Genomic DNA, 18,812 nt, shown 5'->3' with positions numbered 1-18,812 from the left:
TAGTCTCCCCTGGTCCTACTTTAAGTATGGCTCTTAATATTGTGTCAATAAATGTGAGAAGCATTCGCTCCAAGTTAAGGGCAAGGAATATACTATCATTTCTGAGGAAGGTAAATGCTGATATTGTGTTGTTACAGGAGTGTGGGTTACCCTTTCAAAACTGCTATAAGGATATGGAAGAACTGGGGACATTGGGCCCATCAATCTGGAGTGGGTCCAAAGAAAATAAATCTGATGGTATAGCTGTTCTTATTAAAAATAAGATGGTAGAGGTACGTCACCACCTTGTAGTGAAACCAGGGAGAGCACTGGTGGTATATCTGGGTTTCATGAATGTCTAATTTAAACTCTTAAATATATATTGTCTGAGTTGCTCACATGACAGATATGTCCTAATTCAGGAACTGAGTATATTTATTGGGATGGGAACCAGTGGTTTTAGCTGGGGATTTTAATTCTCTTTTAGAAAGAGAAGGCAGAATGAGGGGCGAGAGGTGGGTCCAATTTGATAAATCATCAATATTATTGCAAACATTATGTAAAGATTTTAAACTGAAAGATGGCTTCAAACTTCATAGTCAGGGGAGGGCAGGTTTCACATGGCACTAGTCTAATGGGACCCAAGCCTCACGCATTTTGTTTTGGTACTTGATTTTACTTGCACGACCGCAGGCCTAACCCCTGTTTTTTTTTTCTCTGACCATTGTCTGCTGTCATGTACAATTTCTATTCCAACAGCTGTTACTGTGGGGAAGGGTGTGTGGAAGCTGAATATTTTGCTTCTGGAAGGTGAGGAAGTGACGCACAGGTTCAGGGAAAGATATAAGGAATGGCGGTCTTTGTATGACCTGTTTGGCACAAGAGCACAGTGGCTGACCCTGCGCTCTGACCCCCAGCTTCTCTCCCTGTCTGCGTGTCTCATGGAGTTAGAAAGACTACAAGCTGTGCAAACTTCCAAATCTGTAACATAATTCCAAGGGTGTATGATAGATCATTCACAAAATCAAATGGCTGTTTATTATTTTAAGAACTGTAGTTCACTACTGTTCTTTTGACTCTTGAGCTTGCATTATACAGCCGTTGAGTGGATTTTGAACCTAAGAGATATCCAACTGATTCAACCTGTCTGATGAATGTTAAATGGGTTGTGAGTTTTGGCAAAGTTTTTTGCAACATTATTTGTTTCACGAATACCATTCATCTCTATAACAACTTTCCTGTACCCTGAACATATGTTTTAAATTGCTTGATCCCATTTGGTGCAACCTTTCCGTTGTACTCGTAATGTGTTGTTTGCATTAGGAGTGTGTTAAATAAGCAGAAAAGAAGCCCATTTATTCTACTGCTTCTGATCTTATATAGTGGTCAGAATCTCTCATCCAAAAGCTGATGAGTGGGAGGGGGGGAAATTAGTGCAGATGCACAATCCATAAAAAAAACATTAAAGAGCATAAGGGTTTTCATCACATGGACTTGTTTGACTGTTTAGGATTAATGTTTTGGTGACAGATCAATTAAAGGACAACAACCAGAAACACTGGTTCTCACACTGAACACATTCTCCTTCAATAATCTTTTTTACCAACAGGTGAGTGGAGTTGCTATGGGCACCAGAATGGGACCCAGCTATGCTAATATCTTTGTTGGCTGGGTAGAAGAACGTTTCTTCGCTTCCTACACTGGCTATGTCCCTGACCTCTACAAGCAATATATTGATGACTGCGTCAGTGCCGCCACATGCTCCAACGATCAGCTTAAGTGCTTCCTGCACCATTTCACCAACTTCCACCTGTCCCTCAAATATATGGTTAACATATCTTCCACTACTCTTCCGTTTCTGGACATCAACTTCTCCATCAACTACCCCAGACTCTCCACTTCTGTTTATTACAAACCCACGGATTCACACAGCTATCTCTTGTTTTCACCCCAAACATACTAAAAATTCTCTCAGTTTTTCACAGTTCCTTCGGCTACAACAAATATGCAGCGACGACATCGACTTCCAGAACCAAACCCTCAAAATGTACTCCTTTTTCATCAACAGAGGATACCCCAGCAGTGTTATTGACAGGGCCCTTGCCCGAGCCAAAAACACCCCTCGGACCATCAACCCAATCAGGAACTCCCACCGTAACAACCGCATTCCTTTGGTGCTTCCCTAACACACTTCCTATCCCAAGGACTATTAACGACAACTTTTTCATCCTACACGATGATCCCTCAATTGGGGCCATCTTTTCTTACCGCCCCATCATCTCATATCGCCAATCAGCTAATCTGCGCAACCTTCTTGTTCACAGCTCCCTTGACCGCCCTCAGCAACCATCCACCCCAGGTACTTTCCCTTGCAACAGAGCTCGCTGTATCGCCTGAAAGTACACAGCCAACACCACACTCATTCAAGGCCCCTCAGGACAATTCTGGATCACCCAGATGGCATCTTGTACCTCCAGCAACCTTATTTACTGTATCTCTTGCAGTAAATGCCCAGTTTCTCTCTATATTGGAGAAACAGGAAGGAGACATGGAGACCGCTTCAGAGAACATGTCAGGGCTGTGAAGATTAAAGATCTCTCCAAAAACCATTGTTTCTCATTTCACCTCTGATGGCCATGACCACTCTAATCTCACCGTCTGTGTTCTCAAAGATGGTTTTCTGAACTCATACATTAGAAAGACTACCGAAACCAAACTTATCCTGCAGCTAGGATCACACCTTCCCACTTCTCTAAACGACAGACTACTATTCTACTAAATTTTTTCCATTCATTGGAAGTTTCATTTCACACCTCTCAACACCTATTCTGACTTCACATCTCTTGATCGGCTTCTCTTTCTGTCCCCTGCTCCCGCCTCTCACCCCTCCTCCCTCCCAGCCTTTGTTCTCCCACTACATTACCTTTGCCTACTGCCTTCTTTCTCTCACACCTGAAGAAGGCTCCACGGCCGAAACATTGTTTTCTCTCTAATTTTTTTCAGCATGGAATAAACCTATTACTTGTTCCTTAACAACCGGAAACAATATCTTCGGTCTTTCCAGAGCTGTAAGTAGTCATTCCAAGTTAATTAACTTGTCTCTGTGCTTGTATGTACTCTTCAATAGCCACTGATGTTATTTATAACAGCTATTTTAAAAAATAAATTTGCATTTTTTTGGACTTCTTTTAAAGAATTGGCACATTTGGCAGAGCGGCGGCTCTGTGGCTAAGGATCTGCACCTGTGGCTGGAAGGTTGCTGGTTTACATCCCACAGTCGGCAGAGGAATCCTACTCCATGGGGCTCCTGAACAAGGCCCTTAACCCCAACTGCTCCAGGGGTGCCATATAAATGGCTGACCCTACGCTCTGACGCCCAGCTACTCTCCCTGTACAGATGCAGCCATTCAAAATATGCGGGCGATACCGCATTATTTTCCGGTATGCTGTACGCAGTCTACCGCAAGTTACCGGTAAATACCGCAAGTTACCGGTAAATACCGCTAGCAAAATAATAGTATCCGGAATTTCCGCAAGGTGGAGCTAATAAAGCTCAACCTCTCATGTTTGAGCTGTAGCCATCAAAGTCTTTAACGAAGATATTAATAATAGTATTAATAATAAATGACCTTGGACAAGCTGTAAACTCAAAGTATTGCCCTGGTCCACATTCTTTTTTTCATTGACCATCTTTGTAAAAGTAACACCACAGCATTTCGCAATCACGCATTTTTTTCCAATCATGCAAAGTACAGTAATTTTTGAGAATCGATTCACCATGCCTTACACATGCTCATAAAAGAGATTGATTTAGGAACATAAACATATTACCGTATGCAAACTGTACTGTATACAGTATGTATATGTATATTTAATGTCTTAACTGTGCCCGTTTAAGTATTGAATATTCATATCTAATTTTACCACTGAAGGGAAATCTTAGTAGCTGAGCATAAAAAGAATAGGAGCATACTGCAACGCGTGTGAAGGCCATAAACGATATTAATTTTGGAACATAAACATACAGTATATGGCTGGTCTCGGTACTTTAAAGAAAACATACACGAAACATGGTTTCATTATGACCAGAATCGGTCTTGAGATATTTTTAACTTGATTTACAGTATTTGAGAGGTATGTCTTAACACCGATACTACAGTGCTTAAGTACTACTCACGTATATGTTTCTAGGTTTATATAATGCATTTCATACGGTCAAATTACTTTTGAGCAACTAATAAGAAGCGCGAAACGGTATGCGTTTTAGTTTCGTTTCGTGCTGGGACCCGTGGATTGATTAGAGATATCAAGTACATACAAGTCATTTTTTAAATGTTGTAGTTCGTCTTGAAAAAATGTTACGAGTACATCATCTATCAACAATTACACAGGTTCTGTTTCCATGTTGCGGATTTTGGTTATGTAATATTATTTTCTAGATTTCACGTTGTGAATATATGATTTGGGCAAACAGAGCCGCAAAGAAGTACATTATGGGTTGTTGTTTTTTTTTTTGCAGTTGTATCTAGAACAAGCGATGCTTAAACCTTTGTCTGATTCTTGTGAAACTATCCACACGACAGTTACCTACAGTAGGAGTTGACTTCAGTGATGTCACTGATGGGATGTTTCTAAAAATCCATCCTCTGTAAAACGTCTTCTCTAGTTGTCCTGCATATGTATTCGCTAATGAAGCTGTGTGTTTTGAGCCTGGATCTCTACATTTCTGTATGAACCAGCTTAGAGGGCTAAAGACAGCTTGTGTTTAAATTGAGTGTAAGGCAATTTATGCTTCTAAAGTCATGGTCAGCATTTTTGTACTGTGCTGTAAACTTGTTCTGTGCCTAGTCACATTATTTTATAGCGTTTTTATAGCGTTATCAAATCCGGTGGCGCTGTGTGTTAGTTTCCTGACTCCCATGTCACATGGTCTGTGATTGAAACCTGTAATACCGGTTTAATTCGTCACAGCCAGCACTCCGGTTGTAAAGTAGAAGCAGGCGAGATTTCCAGCGAAAAACACCTCCCCCTTCTTCAGGTGTGAGGGTCTTCTGCTCAGAATGAAACGCTAAAATGTAATGTAGGCTCTGAATGGGTTCAATTGTGATTTGGGCTTGATTAAGGTCGCTGCCTTTCATCTAAAACCCTACTTGAATCCTTCTAAACTAAAAATCAGTGTTAGTGAGTTCTAAATAAATAGGTATCCAGGTAACAGTGAAACGGGCGGACAGTCTGGGGAGATCGCCCGTTTTCCATGTAAATAGTTCCCTGGTTCCGCACCCCTTGGTGTTTCTCTCGCTCTCTCTCGGGTCACCTGATCATTAGCTCGAAAGATTTGAGTGCTTTGTGTATATTCTAATGGTAGTGGGGGCAGGGTGTGTGGGAACAGGTTTGGTTGAAATTGCATTGGAGATCTATGTTCTTCACACCTGAAACATTTTCTCTGAAAGCATTTTCTTCGCAGTTTAACCGATCTTGTTACAGCATGTTACAGTTTACTATTATTAACCATATTAATTTCAAGTGCTTAATGTAAAATCTTGTAAAAATATATTTTCATTGTTCAAATATACATTAAGTCTGACTATCATATAATAAGTTAAATACAAAACTAAAGAAAAAATAGGGTTAAATATAATTCAAAATAGTTTGCTAACAATGTTAACTGTTTATGAATAATAAAATGTATTAGCTAAGGAGTAGGATGGCACAGTTGTTAGTATGTTTTTTGTTTTGTTTCTTTTTCATAAATACAACAGTAGTACCTGATGTCTCAGTGACTTTCAAAATTAAATTATGCATGCAAACCTGTGAACTAGAAAGATAACTAAGATATCCATTCATTTATAATGGTGGCAAAGTGGTTAGCATTGCTATCTTGCAGCACTGGGGTCCTAGGTTCAATTCCTGCCATCCTGTGTGTGTGGGGTTTACATGTTCTCTCTGGGTTACATGGTTTTTCTCCATATGTGTGATATGACTCTCTCTCGCACTCCAAAACATACTGGTAAGTTAATTGGTTTATGGGAAAACTGGCCCTGGTGTGTGTGTGTTTGTGTCTGTCTATCCTGTGATGGACTGGCGCTATGTCCAGGGTGTATTCTGCCTTGTGTCCGTTGCTTACTAGGATAGGCTCCAAATCCTCTGTACTGGATAAAGAGATTAGAAATGGAAGTAAAGGCACTGTGTGGATGGAACTATACACAGTGTTAGAAACCCACTATGAAATGGCAGCATCTCACTGAGAATAAAATATTTTATACTGCTGGCTTAAGGAAACAGCCTTTCCACCTCTCTTGCACATCAGTATCCATACCTAGTTATTTAAACAAATTGCCTCTAATTTTAAACATCTTAATATGCTGGCTCTGTGGATCAGCATCAGCTATGTTTGCCCATTCCTTCAATTCATGTGCATCCAACACACAGTTCAATGCCAGCAACTACACATAATCTAAAATACAATCCTTATTTCAGTATCTATGTAAACATATAGTCTGTTAACTTCATCATCTTCATCAAAAGTATGCCTAACCCCATTAGGAAGTGTTCTTGTTATAAGTGTATTCCTCAGCTTTCCCCAAACTATCTTCTTCTTGCCAACATCTCTAGTCTTTTATCCTGCAATAACTCAGCCAACACTTAAATCTCCAAAAGCTGCTTGTGTTAATTTCTTTAAATCACAAATATCATGTGTAAATACTGGCCATGTAATACTCTGCATTGTGGAATAATAGTTTATTTTAAAGGGAACTAGAGAAACTAAGAACTAGAGAAATCAAGAAAGGCTTTTTTCTAGAATTAATAAATGCACATCCTGTTCACTGGGGAAATTAAATCCACACTGAGCAATCTTCAATATGTTCAGAATATGACAGCAAGAATCCTATCAGGGATGCATTACACCTGTTTTCAAGTCCTTGCACTGGTTACCTATCAGATTTCGAGTCAACTTCAAAATCCTTATCCTCCTTATATACTGTCCTACAACTGTTATTATTGATCTCCGAATTATTGTACTTGACATGACTTCATTCAGCCTTTCCTGAACGTCTATGACAGGCAGAGAGAGTGCTGTTTCTGGTGCGATCTTTTACAGCTGACATTTCACTGTTTTAAACGAACAAGAAATTAGATTGCTCATAAATCACTTATTCTATATAAACACAGCGTAATTGCCCTCCGAAAATCTTCTTTTTCTTGTTCGTTTTAGAGACCTTGATCGAAACTGATTTTAGATGTCAGAAAGGATTTATTTTCTCTGTATTTCCTACATTGCTTTGTCGAGATTTTAACTTTATATCTAACTTTATATCTAGGCTCAGATTTCAACTATAAATCGTACAGTAATTAATAGCAGTAAATACTGATGTTTATACATAAAAAAGTCATGCCTTGGAGTATAGACCCCCAAAGGAATGCCATAGACTCAAACTGCAAAATAAACACATACAGAAAGAAAGTATTTGTATTGTAATTGCAAATCCTGGTACTGTATGAGTGATTGGTATGACTTTCCTCATTACAAATCTCTTATTAGAATTTAAATTTCTCTGTAACTCCAGGTCAGAACAGAGAAAATGTAACTGCCTTAAGGAGTTTACGATTATGAAAAATAGAAGGATAAGCATGATACGTATGTCTTCATACGTAAGTCATGTTACTGAGCACCAAATCTTATTGAGAATATGAATCCATTTAAGGTTTATACCATTAAAGTAACGGTTTATTCCATGCTGAAAATGTTTGTACCAGACTTTATTGAGGCCTGTTTAATTGTGTCTGAAGTCTGATGTTGTAAATTTTATTGTTAAAAAGATCCATGAAAATGTCACTACTAAAGTTAGCTGGTACTGTTGGTACTGTAAGTGTCAAGTAGAGCTCATATTTTAGATTTTGTGTAGTTGCTAGCGTTGAACTGTGTGTTGGATGCACATGAATGAAGCGACGGACACAAGGCAGAATACACCCTGGACATAGCGCCAGTCCATCACAGGACAGACAGACACAAACACACACACACCAGGGCCAGTTTAAATCTAACCTCAGAACCTTTCTTTTCAGAAGACTTAGTGTCTGTATCTGCTTCATTTTCTAATTTTGGTAGCACCTCTAACTGCTTGTCTTTCTTATATGCATTTACTTTGTAATCTGTGGTCCTTTTATCTGTTTTTACATCTACTGTATTGCTTTGAGATGCCACCTTTAATGGTGATATATCAAATAAAGTTTTTTATTATTGTTATAGGGAAACATGATCAGATTGTCCCTGGTTCAGAAAAAAAAGATCTAAAGTATACTAGTTTGTCACTCTTCTAATTCCCTTTGCTAAATTACTTTTCATACTAATCTGATCAATCTAACTGCCAGTTTTCTGTGCTTTCTCTATCCTGCTAGATTTGCAATTATTCTGAAAATTTTCATCTTGAAATAACTCATTTCTAAATACCTTTTTCACTGTTAACATCTTGCAGCAACTCTGCGACAAAATATACACTCTGACAGTTCATCCTGCTACCAACATTAAATAAAACAAATCTTAAGATTTCTATATTTATGTCTTTATATAGTGGTTTCATTAGTGACAAAGGCTAAACTTTCTTGGAAAAATGTATTTTATGTGTTGCGGAAAAAACTGACTTGCTTTAACAAAATATGTTTACAAATCCTTTCACCTGGCATTTTCGTAGTTAGAAATTATGGAACACTCTGTTAAAAGCAAGGGAGTTTTTATGTCCGTTGCAGTTCTTTTGCAACATGAATATAATTATATCGTTATTAATTTCTTGAGATACGCTATTCCATATTATATTCCCTTTTAATCAAATTCTAAAAGTATGCTTGTTGACTCCGGTATCGCGTTAGTTAAAGACTTCGATGCTTAAAATGTTTAGGGAGAAATGGAATACTGGTGTGTATGTTTTCTTTAAAGTACCGAGACCAGCCATATACTGTATGTTTAAGTTCCAAAATTAATATCGTTTATGGATTTCACACGCGTTGCAGTATGCTCCTATTCTTTTAATGCTCAGGCACTAAGTAAAAGGAGATGCTTCATATTGCTTGACTAATTTTAAAAACTAAGTTAGAAATGCAGACGCTCCCTCGGTGCGCTGCTCTGGTGCGCCGGCTCTTACACAGTGCCTGTCTGCCGTAAGCATTACAATATACATACCCAACACTGCTTGTACCCATCTGTCATGCAAATAAAACACCTTGAATTGAATTGAATTGAGGGGAGAGGGGGGGAATACTAAAGCCAATAGTGGCTTAATACCCTCGATGGGCTTTGATGTGCTAATGCGTTGGTTTAACAGTCCGGGTGTGGCAGGCTTCCAATGTCAACTCGACTCGATTGGAAGACAATGAACGTATTTTGTGATATTTAGAAATATAAATTTGTTTGGTGCGAGTGAGGTTTTATTTAATCTCTGACCAAGGGAAACGTTTCATTTTTTCAAAGAAATGTTTGTTAAAAAATAAAGTCATAGTTCTATGGGATTCAATCACAGACCGTGTAACATGGGAGTCAGGAAACTACTGTAACACACAGCGCCACCGGATTTAATAACGCAATAAAAACGCTATAAAATAATGTGACTAGGCACATAAAAAGTTTACAGCACAGTACAATAATAAATGCTGACCATGACTTTAGAAGCATAAATTACCTTACACTCAATTTAAACACAAGCTGTCTTTCTGTATGAACCTCTAAGCTGGTTCATACAGAAAATGTAGAAATGCATTAGCCTGATTATGATTAAAAAACACATAATTAAACACGCATTTGCGATTTAAATCAGAACACGATTTAAATCAATATAAATGTTTATATTGTAACGCATACTGTCCAGCCTCCATTTCTCTATAAAAATTTACTCTGTTGCACACACACACAATAGAAGGAGGAACCGCTGTCAGAAGGGAAGATATGTTCAAAATATCGCAAATATCGATCATGTTGCGATATTTTGAAATATAAAAGTCAATTGATTGTCCATAATATCGCTATTCTATTTTTTCGAAGAAATGTTTGTTAAAAGAAAAGTCCAGCACCAGCTGGATTTGAACACACAACTTACCAGTGGGTAGTCACGCACCTAGACCAGTCGGCTACAAGACAACTCGCATGAACAGGCAGGCGAAACAGCCCTACACAGCCCTGCCGCAGTACACAGATATAATCATACCGTTATTAAATTCTTGAGATACGCGATTCCATATTATATTCCCTTTTAATCAAATTCTAAAAGTATGCTTGTTGACTCCGGTATCACGTTAGTTAAAGACTTCAAAGCTTAAAATGTTTAGGGAGAAATGGAATACTGGTGTGTATTTTTTTCTTTAAAGTACCAAGACCAACTATATACTGTATGTTTATGTTCCAAAATTAATATCGTTTATGGCCTTCACACGCGTTACAGTATGCTCCTATTCTTTTTATGCTCAGCTACTAAGATTTCCCTTCAGTGGTAAAATTCAATATCTACAACGGGCACAGCAAAGACGTTTACTGTAAGTCTTTCTACGACAGACCAACGGACCACGAGTGCCCCTGTCGGTCAACCAATCACGTACTGCGGTGCCTCGCGTCATCTTGCGTCATACTGAGCGACGTCACCTGCGGTACGTGTCTGTGACGCGCACTTTGAATGGCTGCATCTGTATGTGTATCTCAAGTAGAGCAAGCTGGGGTATGCAAAATAGGAATTCTTAATGCAAGAAATTGTATATGGTCAATACAGTGATCATATCTTATTGGCACATGGTAATCTCCAAGGAACAAGTAATAGGTTTATTCCATGCTGAAAAGAGAAGAAGAAAACACAATGTTTTGACCATGGAGCCTTCTTCAGTTATGATTTGATTTTTTACAATCATACCCACACAAACTTTGCAATTTTTAAAAATCTTGCAAACACAACCCAGAGATTTTTTTTTAAAGAAACACATACTTCTTTTCTAGTTTTTTATGTGGCTGTGACAGTCAGAAATCCTCAGTGAAAAGGACGAGATTGTTAGGTGAAAGGTAGATCGAAATACTGGAAGTACAGAAAAGCAAACAATCCAAAACAGAAGGTGAGGTCCAAGGTCGAGAGGCAAAAGGGAGTTCAGTAACCAGTAAGCGAGATTCAGAGTAAATGCGAGGTAGAGCTCTCAAAGAGAAGACTCAATACCGTGTAGCAGGAAGCGGGTTTGGATGGCTAAAACAGTGCTGCTTGCCGCACAGTAGAGCATGTGCTGGTGGATTAACACGTTATTATTAACCCGCTGCTGGTACTGGTTAGTTCTTTTGTGAGGTGATCTCCACCAGTTGGCTGGTGGTTATGACATTGACAGAATGCTGTTTTGTGATTGATGCTATATCAAAATATAGGGTCCTTCAAAAATTAAACACAGAAATAAAAACATTGAGTGGATTTGTACATCTGTTGCACTCCTACACTATAAACATCCATTGGGAGTTGAATATCAATTATGTTTCCACTTCATTCAGATGTGTTCCCTATTTTTCAGATTGTTGGCAATGCCACATTTTAAAGGAGGACAGAGGAGTAGGAGGCCAGACCTGTGGTCAAGGGCTGGTGGAGTAGGGAATGAGATCAAAGAATTTCTGAAGTTTTCTAAGATAGAAAAAAAAATTAGGTGGCATGACAATATGTGGTCAACACTGTCAAACAGAGTCCTTGGAGAGGATTACTCCAGCAACAGGAAATGTTTATTAGTGATTTGGCATGAAGATAAAAAAAAGTAAGAATCCAAGTGCTTAAGGCGCAGAAGGAGGTGAGTATTGGTAAGGATTCAAAACCAGATGACAGTACACAATCTATAGTCAATATTTCAAGTCAAAGTGAGGGACATAGTTTGGAAGGCAACACAGAGCTCAGAAGTTCATCAGGAGATACAGAAGATGCATGGGCAGCACACGGCAGCACAGACAGTGGTGACATGTTTGAAGGAGAAAACATCTGTGTAGAATCAGAAAAAAAGCCTGAAGAGCACAGTGAATATTCCCAGGGGGCAAGCTTGCCTGGGACGTCACCTAAGGATAAAAGGGGATTAAGAAAGACTATGTCTGTGCCTAAAACTTTCCAAGTATGTCTGAAGGCTGAACAATGGAGAAAAATACCACCTCTAAAAGGTACATCTAAACTAAGATGACCATGGACCCATATCTTATATAGCGAGTTCGGGAAGAAAAATCTTTGCTCCCCAATAGCCTTCAAATACCAATACATCAGGAAAGAGAACAGCAGAAAAAAAAAACTTTCTTATGATTAAAGCAGTCTGTACTTTCAGTTCCTACCTTCAGTACCTTCAGTTCAGTACTTTCAGTTCCTGTAATGTAAAATACATAATGACAACAAGTCACAAACCAATGGGCAATGATGACATCACAATTGATGTTGTACGAGTAGGGCAAATACAACACAGCGAAAGGGAAACAAAATTTCGACAGGCACGTCAGCCTTATCGTTGAAAGATTGCCCGTGCCCTCACAAAAGGAATCAGCAATGTGTACTACAGGCAGCTGAGCAGAACTCCGCTTGCTGAAATTGCAGCAGGCAATTTATCTAAGGCTCACAAGCAAGTATTAAACACTTCAGCATTTACTATTCGAATACCACACTTCGTCAAAACACTGCCGCTTCTTAAGCTAATAAGTAACGGTTTTTGAGCACGCATTGTGTTGTTAACGCTTATATTAAAAAAGCATAAATTCAAATAATGGAATTTGGACTGAACAAAGTAGTCCAGCCCCTTTACAACATTACATACCCACTGATTAAAGCTTAAAACTACAGCAGCAGGAGTAATAATAATGGCAACAACATGTTTGGAGTTCGACATTTCATTTATTCTGCGGAAACATCGTATCGGAATGAACTGCCCGAGATAGAAGAGGAATTGCGGCTTCAGATCGTTTTTATAGAGCATTGCGTTGTTCTGTTCATGCTGACTACACGCTTTAGATTTATCATTTACTGCAAGCGTTGCTTTTCCAGGTTTTTCTGAAATTCCTCGCATTTGAGCCAGCACTAAAATATTTCATTACCGTCGCTGAATACATCGTGGAAACGGTATTTGCAACGGAATGCTGTCACACATGAAACCTTTTTGTTATTCGGTTCTGAAGTTTGAAAATGAAAATAAAACGGGGGTCACTTCATAGGCTTGAAAGAAGTCCAAGCAGCATAAAAACACGTGAATTCTCACAAAGGCTGCACCTTTCTTCTGCTGCTTTTATAAATCAGCGTTAAACATTTGAATGCATACCTTACTGCTGCTAATCACATTCACGTGTTTACAAAGCTTTTTTCCGTCCGTTATTGTTTTTGCTAAGCAGTTTCTCCGTTTTCCTCGTACTGTGATTGTCAGCGAGCACAAGAAGACTGAAACAGTATAAAGGAAGGTAAGAAAGACAGGGTAAAACTCCTGACTGTCGGGAGTGGGATTTGAACCCGTGCCTCTATTTGGAGAGCGAAACACAAACCTTAAAAGACACGAATTTGTGAATGTGCTGTTTTAAACCGCTCGACTATCCTGAAGAAATGGGTGGTGATTGCACCAGTTGCATCCGATTTTCCGTAACTTTAGGACGATTGATACGACTGGACGAACACAATTTGTGGCGTTTAGCATGACATGGAAAACGGTACCGGAGCATTCGGGTCCGGACTACCAGACTCAGAAACAGTTTTTACCCCCGCACTATCAAACTATTAAACTCCCAGCCTCTCTCACTCTCCCCTCACCTCTCACCTACAGTATGATCTGAACCTCACAGTACCTTCTTTCTTACCAAAAACCCAAACACACATTGAAAATCTACCTCTACCATACATGTCAAAAGTTCACTCCCCATAATTTCTATCCCTTTATTTCATTCTTTTGATGCATGTTGTTGCACATAACCTGTTACCTTTTTATTGTTTTGCACACTGCCTGTTGTTGTTTTTTGCACATCGGCTGTTGTCTCTGTCTTTCTTTTGTTATACAATTGTATTGTTGTTGTGTTTTTTTCTTTGTACTACTTATGTCCGAGAGCTAGCTAAATAGCATTTCGTTATACCATATACCTGCGTATTAGTATAATGACAATAAACTTGAACTTGAACTTGACATAGTCTTGCAGGCAGTATATTATTTTATCGTTTACTCGTTTAAAAAAACACGGTCTTCTCGTTCCTAAGTCAGATTTTTAGTGCTTTCGAACGTTACTTCCAACCTGGACTGACAGCTCACCCGATCTGTTTGTGATCAGACCGTGGAGCGGGGGCTGTACCAAACGCACGTTTCTTCCCAATGCTGAGGCGATCATTCGGAAGATGGGTGTGAAGAGAGACAGGCTTTGTCGTCTAAAAAACAAGGCAGGATATGCACAAATACTACATTGCGAGTTTTTTGAAGACTTTGAAACTAAAGGAAAGCGGTGACAAATGAAACAGGCACGGGTGGGGTTTGAACCCACGATCTTTGGTTTACGAGATCGACGCCTTACCACTTGGCCACTGCGCCTTCAAGTGAATATGGGAATAATGTTATTCAAATTATTTTTTTTCTGAATCTGGTTTACATCGCCTAGAGGCAGCAACAACAATAAAAGGGATTCTTAACAAGGAGATACGCTATAGCAGTGTGACTCCAACAGATGCTCCTGCAGAGACTGGAGGTTTAAGCCAGCTCCTTAGAGCGATCGGCCGCGTTACTCTCGACAGCGGCTTTTCAGCTCTTGTTGTTTGACCTAGTGGTTTTATAACGCGTGGAAACGACCGCAACTTCGTTTTCTGAGATGCTTTCTCTCACGTGGTGAAATCTCGACCTCTTTGGCATCTCTGGCTATAGTTCTTCTGTAGAGCAGGCTTTCACACCTCTGCTTATAGTGCCCTTGAAGTTATTTTAGTTTTACAGGTAGACGCATTCCCTAACGATCTCTCCTGTTTTAGAAATACTTTATAAGGCGTGTTTGATTCAACGGACAAACAGTATACTAATTGTACAATGCAGATCTATGCGGCATTCGTACTGGATTTGACTGTGATTCTGAAATACTTCTTGCAAAGGTATTCAGACTTTCTTGAACCTATAATAAAAATGAAGACCTGAAACTCCCTAGCTTCCAATCTCTGATGTTGCTGTCCTTAAACTCGGACGTGATGGTCTGCAGACCTGCAGTGTCCCTTTACTCTCGTTGTTTTCAAAATGACCTCCGTTGTCGGGCGCAGTTGAAGTGGAACTGGCCTGACTGCACAGGAAAGTACGGAATGATAAAATGTTTCTACGGCTCAAAATGTCCCTTTAGACCCTCGTCATGTCACTGTAAGGAACGGGCAGGTAGAGAGGTTTAACAGATGCTCATGATGTTTCACACGGGGTGTTACCTGTTGTAGTGTTCCAAAAGATGTGTTAGCGGACCACAGATTATCTCCAAAAGATTTGGGTTTGCACTGGCTGGGATTCAAACCCGACTCAGTTATTTGGAAGGCGCCTGTACCACCAACGCACTTCTGAGAAGCACCAGCAAATTATCACAATCCTCTCTCTCACCTACAAAGTTATGGAGACACAGATGTCCAATGAAAACTAATTTTATTCACTCAAGGCTCCACTCTTTTGTTGTGATGTCATTTGAATTAATATTAGCTTTGATAAGGTGTCGTTTTTGCCTCTTAAAGTTAAAGTCTGCTCCTTTCTTCCTGGTATAGAAATAATATGTTCCATCTTTGTTTAAAAACACCACTAAAAGTAAATTATTCAGCTCTAACGCCTGTGTGCATTGACAAGACATCTCAAATAAGAACACGATCCTTCCTGTTACCATTCCTGTAGTTGGGGTGTTGTTTCATTCTTTTACGTTAAATCATCAGTACTGCTGTTTTTCTATGCATAGTTTAATCAAGAGCACTTAAAAGATGCAAAAAGCTTTCAAAGAAAACAGAATTGAAAGACAGTCGAGTAAGAAGGTTGAAAAAAGCACTCCACCATCGAGGAATCAACCACCGTCGCCCGTGTGACTGGATACAAAAATAACAGATTAATTTGTGCCCAGTCTCTTGAAGCTTCGATGCGATTATTTTTCCTTCCTTATTTCTTCCTTCCCATGAATTTACTCTGTAGTAGAGGAAACTCGAAAGTGGGAAACTGCAGGCATGCTTCGTGAGTGGTGGATTGTGATCAGTGAGCATCTGCACATCTCTAAGTCTGTTCTATAACCTTTATTATAAAGGTTATATAAATATATTCAAAATTCTAAATTATTATTAGAATTTAATAAATAAATTCTAATTTATTCTAAATAAATTTAGAATAAAAAAGGTTATTCTAAATATAGAATATTTATTTATTATACACGTGTAAATTAATGACTGCGAAAATAATTTACTTCGTACACTGTGCAGAGTGCCGTATACTCCTAGTTGCGGCACACACGATATATACAGTAAAAAGCCTCAGGAACTGTGTTAGATGTGTTTTCGACGTTATATATGCGTTTATTCATGTCGTCGATTTTACGGTTGCAATTCGACGTTGATTATACGTCGCGGCGACGTATATATACGTATAGCCGTATTTTCGCCGTGAATATACATATATTCGACGAATCAATGCCCACTGGGCAGGTCAGCATACATTAGGAAAAAAGTATGGTTCAAATTGCAATGACACGAACTGTTGAGAAAATCATGACCTGGCCGATATTTGTAGGGAATAAGTGTGTTTTGCACATGTCGAACTACAACAGATAAACATTGAGCTCCTTAGTCAATATTGTAACGCAACGGGGGCTCCGGCGGGCGCCCTTGCCGCATCTGGTCGGCCCCATCCCGACTGAGGCTCGAACCCGGGACTTCCGCGTCTCTCTACAGCGACCTAGCCCCGTGAGCTAAAGAGAGATCTCTCCACAGCCCAGTAGCTGTAGTCCTGCTATCACAGGGAAGGGCGGTGACGTCACCTGCGCTGGTACGCCGGCTCTTACACAGTACCTGTCGGCCGTAAGCGTTACACTCTCCCCCGCTTAAATCGCCATCCCCGGCGAAGGGCTATCCCATCCCACTTGTGACACCAATGTAACGCAACGGGGGCTCCGGCGGGCGCCCTTGCCGCATCTGGTCGGCCCCATCCCGACTGAGGCTCGAACCCGGGACTTCCGCGTCTCTCTGCAGCGACCTAGCCCCGTGAGCTAAAGAGAGATCTCTCCAGAGCCCAGTAGCTGTAGTCCTGCTATCACAGGGAAGGGCGGTGACGTCACCTGCTCTGGTACGCCGGCTCTTACACAGTACCTGTCGGCCGTAAGCGTTACAATATCACCGGGAATGTCCAAAAAAGACGAACATCAGTAGCTTCAAGGAAACTTAGACTCGCACATGGAGTTTTATCTTCGAATAGAGGGTGGGGGAATTCATTTATACTCCCGTTGCTCTTTAGCTAAACTATTTTAAAACTATGACGCAGAAACATGTAATCACCTTAAAGAGTCTTCTTGAAGACGTGCACTGTCTACCTCTCAACTGTCAATTGACAGAACTTTAGAAGAAACTGTTCTCATAAAACCAACAGATGGCACATCTTAAGGAACATGAAGAGAAATCCGTGTTCTAAATAACATAAAACTGTCGCTGCAAATTATCACCAAGCTGTTTTACGTGTCTGATCATCTTTCTTTCCTACTTTGCAGTGAGCACAATTCTCTCGGTATCTTCTCGTGTATTTTCCATGCTATTTTACTGTCTCTTTCTCGCATGAGACAGATCCACAGCCAAAACTTTAGGTCGGTTCCTGTTACTCTGTCTACAGCCAAATGTGATAACGATACTGTCACTGCTTGTAGGCCACGTGTTCCTGCTGTTATATTATGCCATGTTCATCCACAGCCCGAAACATTACTGCTGTAGCACAAGAGTTAAATAGGCGCAGTCGATAGAGCTTGTGGGGTCCATGATAGACCATGTTGGGTCCCTCTGTGTCAATTTGATCCCCCCAATCCTCCTAGCATGACCTGATGGCGTAACAGTGATCCCCAGTGTCTTATGACCTTTTGCGTAATTCAGCTTTCTTTCCACTTTGAGCCTCGATTCACATATTGCTCTGAAAGTATTGGGCAAGCAAGAGTTAGTCTGAATCGAGGGAGATCTGCTCATGATCAAGTATTAAACACTTCAGCATTAACTGTTCGAATACCACACTTTGTCTAAACACTGCCGCTTCTTAAGCTAATAAGTAACGGTTTGTACGCATTGTATTGTTAATGCTGTTATTAAAAAAGCTTAAATTCACATAATGGAATTTGGACGGAGCAAAGTAGGCCAAACCCTAGACAACATTGCATACCCACTGATTAGAGTTTAAAACTACAGGAGCAGGGGTAACAATAATAGCAACAACGTGTTTGGAGTTTGGCATTTCTCATTTCTTATGCAGAAACATCGTATCGGAATGAGCTGCCTTAGATAAAATAGGAATTGCGGCTTCAGATAGTTTTTACAGAGCATTGCGTTGTTCTGTTCATGCTGACTACATGCTTTAAATTTGTCATTTACTGAAAGCGTTGCTTTTCCAGGTTTTTCTGAAATTCCTCGCATTTGAGCCAGCACTAAAATATGTCATTCGCGTCACTGAATACATCGTGGAAACGGTATTTCCAATGGAATGCTGTCACACATGAAACCGTTTTGTTATTCGGTTCTGAAGTTTGAAAATGAAAATGAAACGGGGGTCACTTCGTAGGCTTGAAAGAAGTCCAAGCAGCATAAAACCCGCCAATTCTCACAAATTGCATTGTGCTGCACCTTTCTTCTGCTGTTTTTATAATTCAGGCTTCAGTGTTTGAA

At 39.8% G+C, this 18,812-nt stretch overlaps 1 protein-coding gene and 1 non-coding gene across 2 annotated transcripts in view; one reads left to right on the top strand and one right to left on the bottom strand.

Annotated features, from left to right (window-relative positions):
* Positions 1-18,812, top strand: part of LOC148825639 (antigen WC1.1-like) — a 214,986-nt gene that overhangs the window by 55,675 nt on the left and 140,499 nt on the right. The gene's annotated exons all lie outside the window — the stretch shown is intronic.
* Positions 14,431-14,502, bottom strand: trnat-cgu (transfer RNA threonine (anticodon CGU)). The gene has a single exon. It is a non-coding gene; the product is annotated as a tRNA-Thr (tRNA).

This window comes from Atractosteus spatula, chromosome 10, assembly GCF_055471065.1.
Source record: "Atractosteus spatula isolate fAtrSpa1 chromosome 10, fAtrSpa1.hap1, whole genome shotgun sequence".
NCBI classification, from domain to species: Eukaryota; Metazoa; Chordata; class Actinopteri; order Semionotiformes; family Lepisosteidae; genus Atractosteus; species Atractosteus spatula.
Note: the sequence above shows the minus strand (reverse complement) of the source record. Positions and strands in the feature narration are given on the sequence as shown.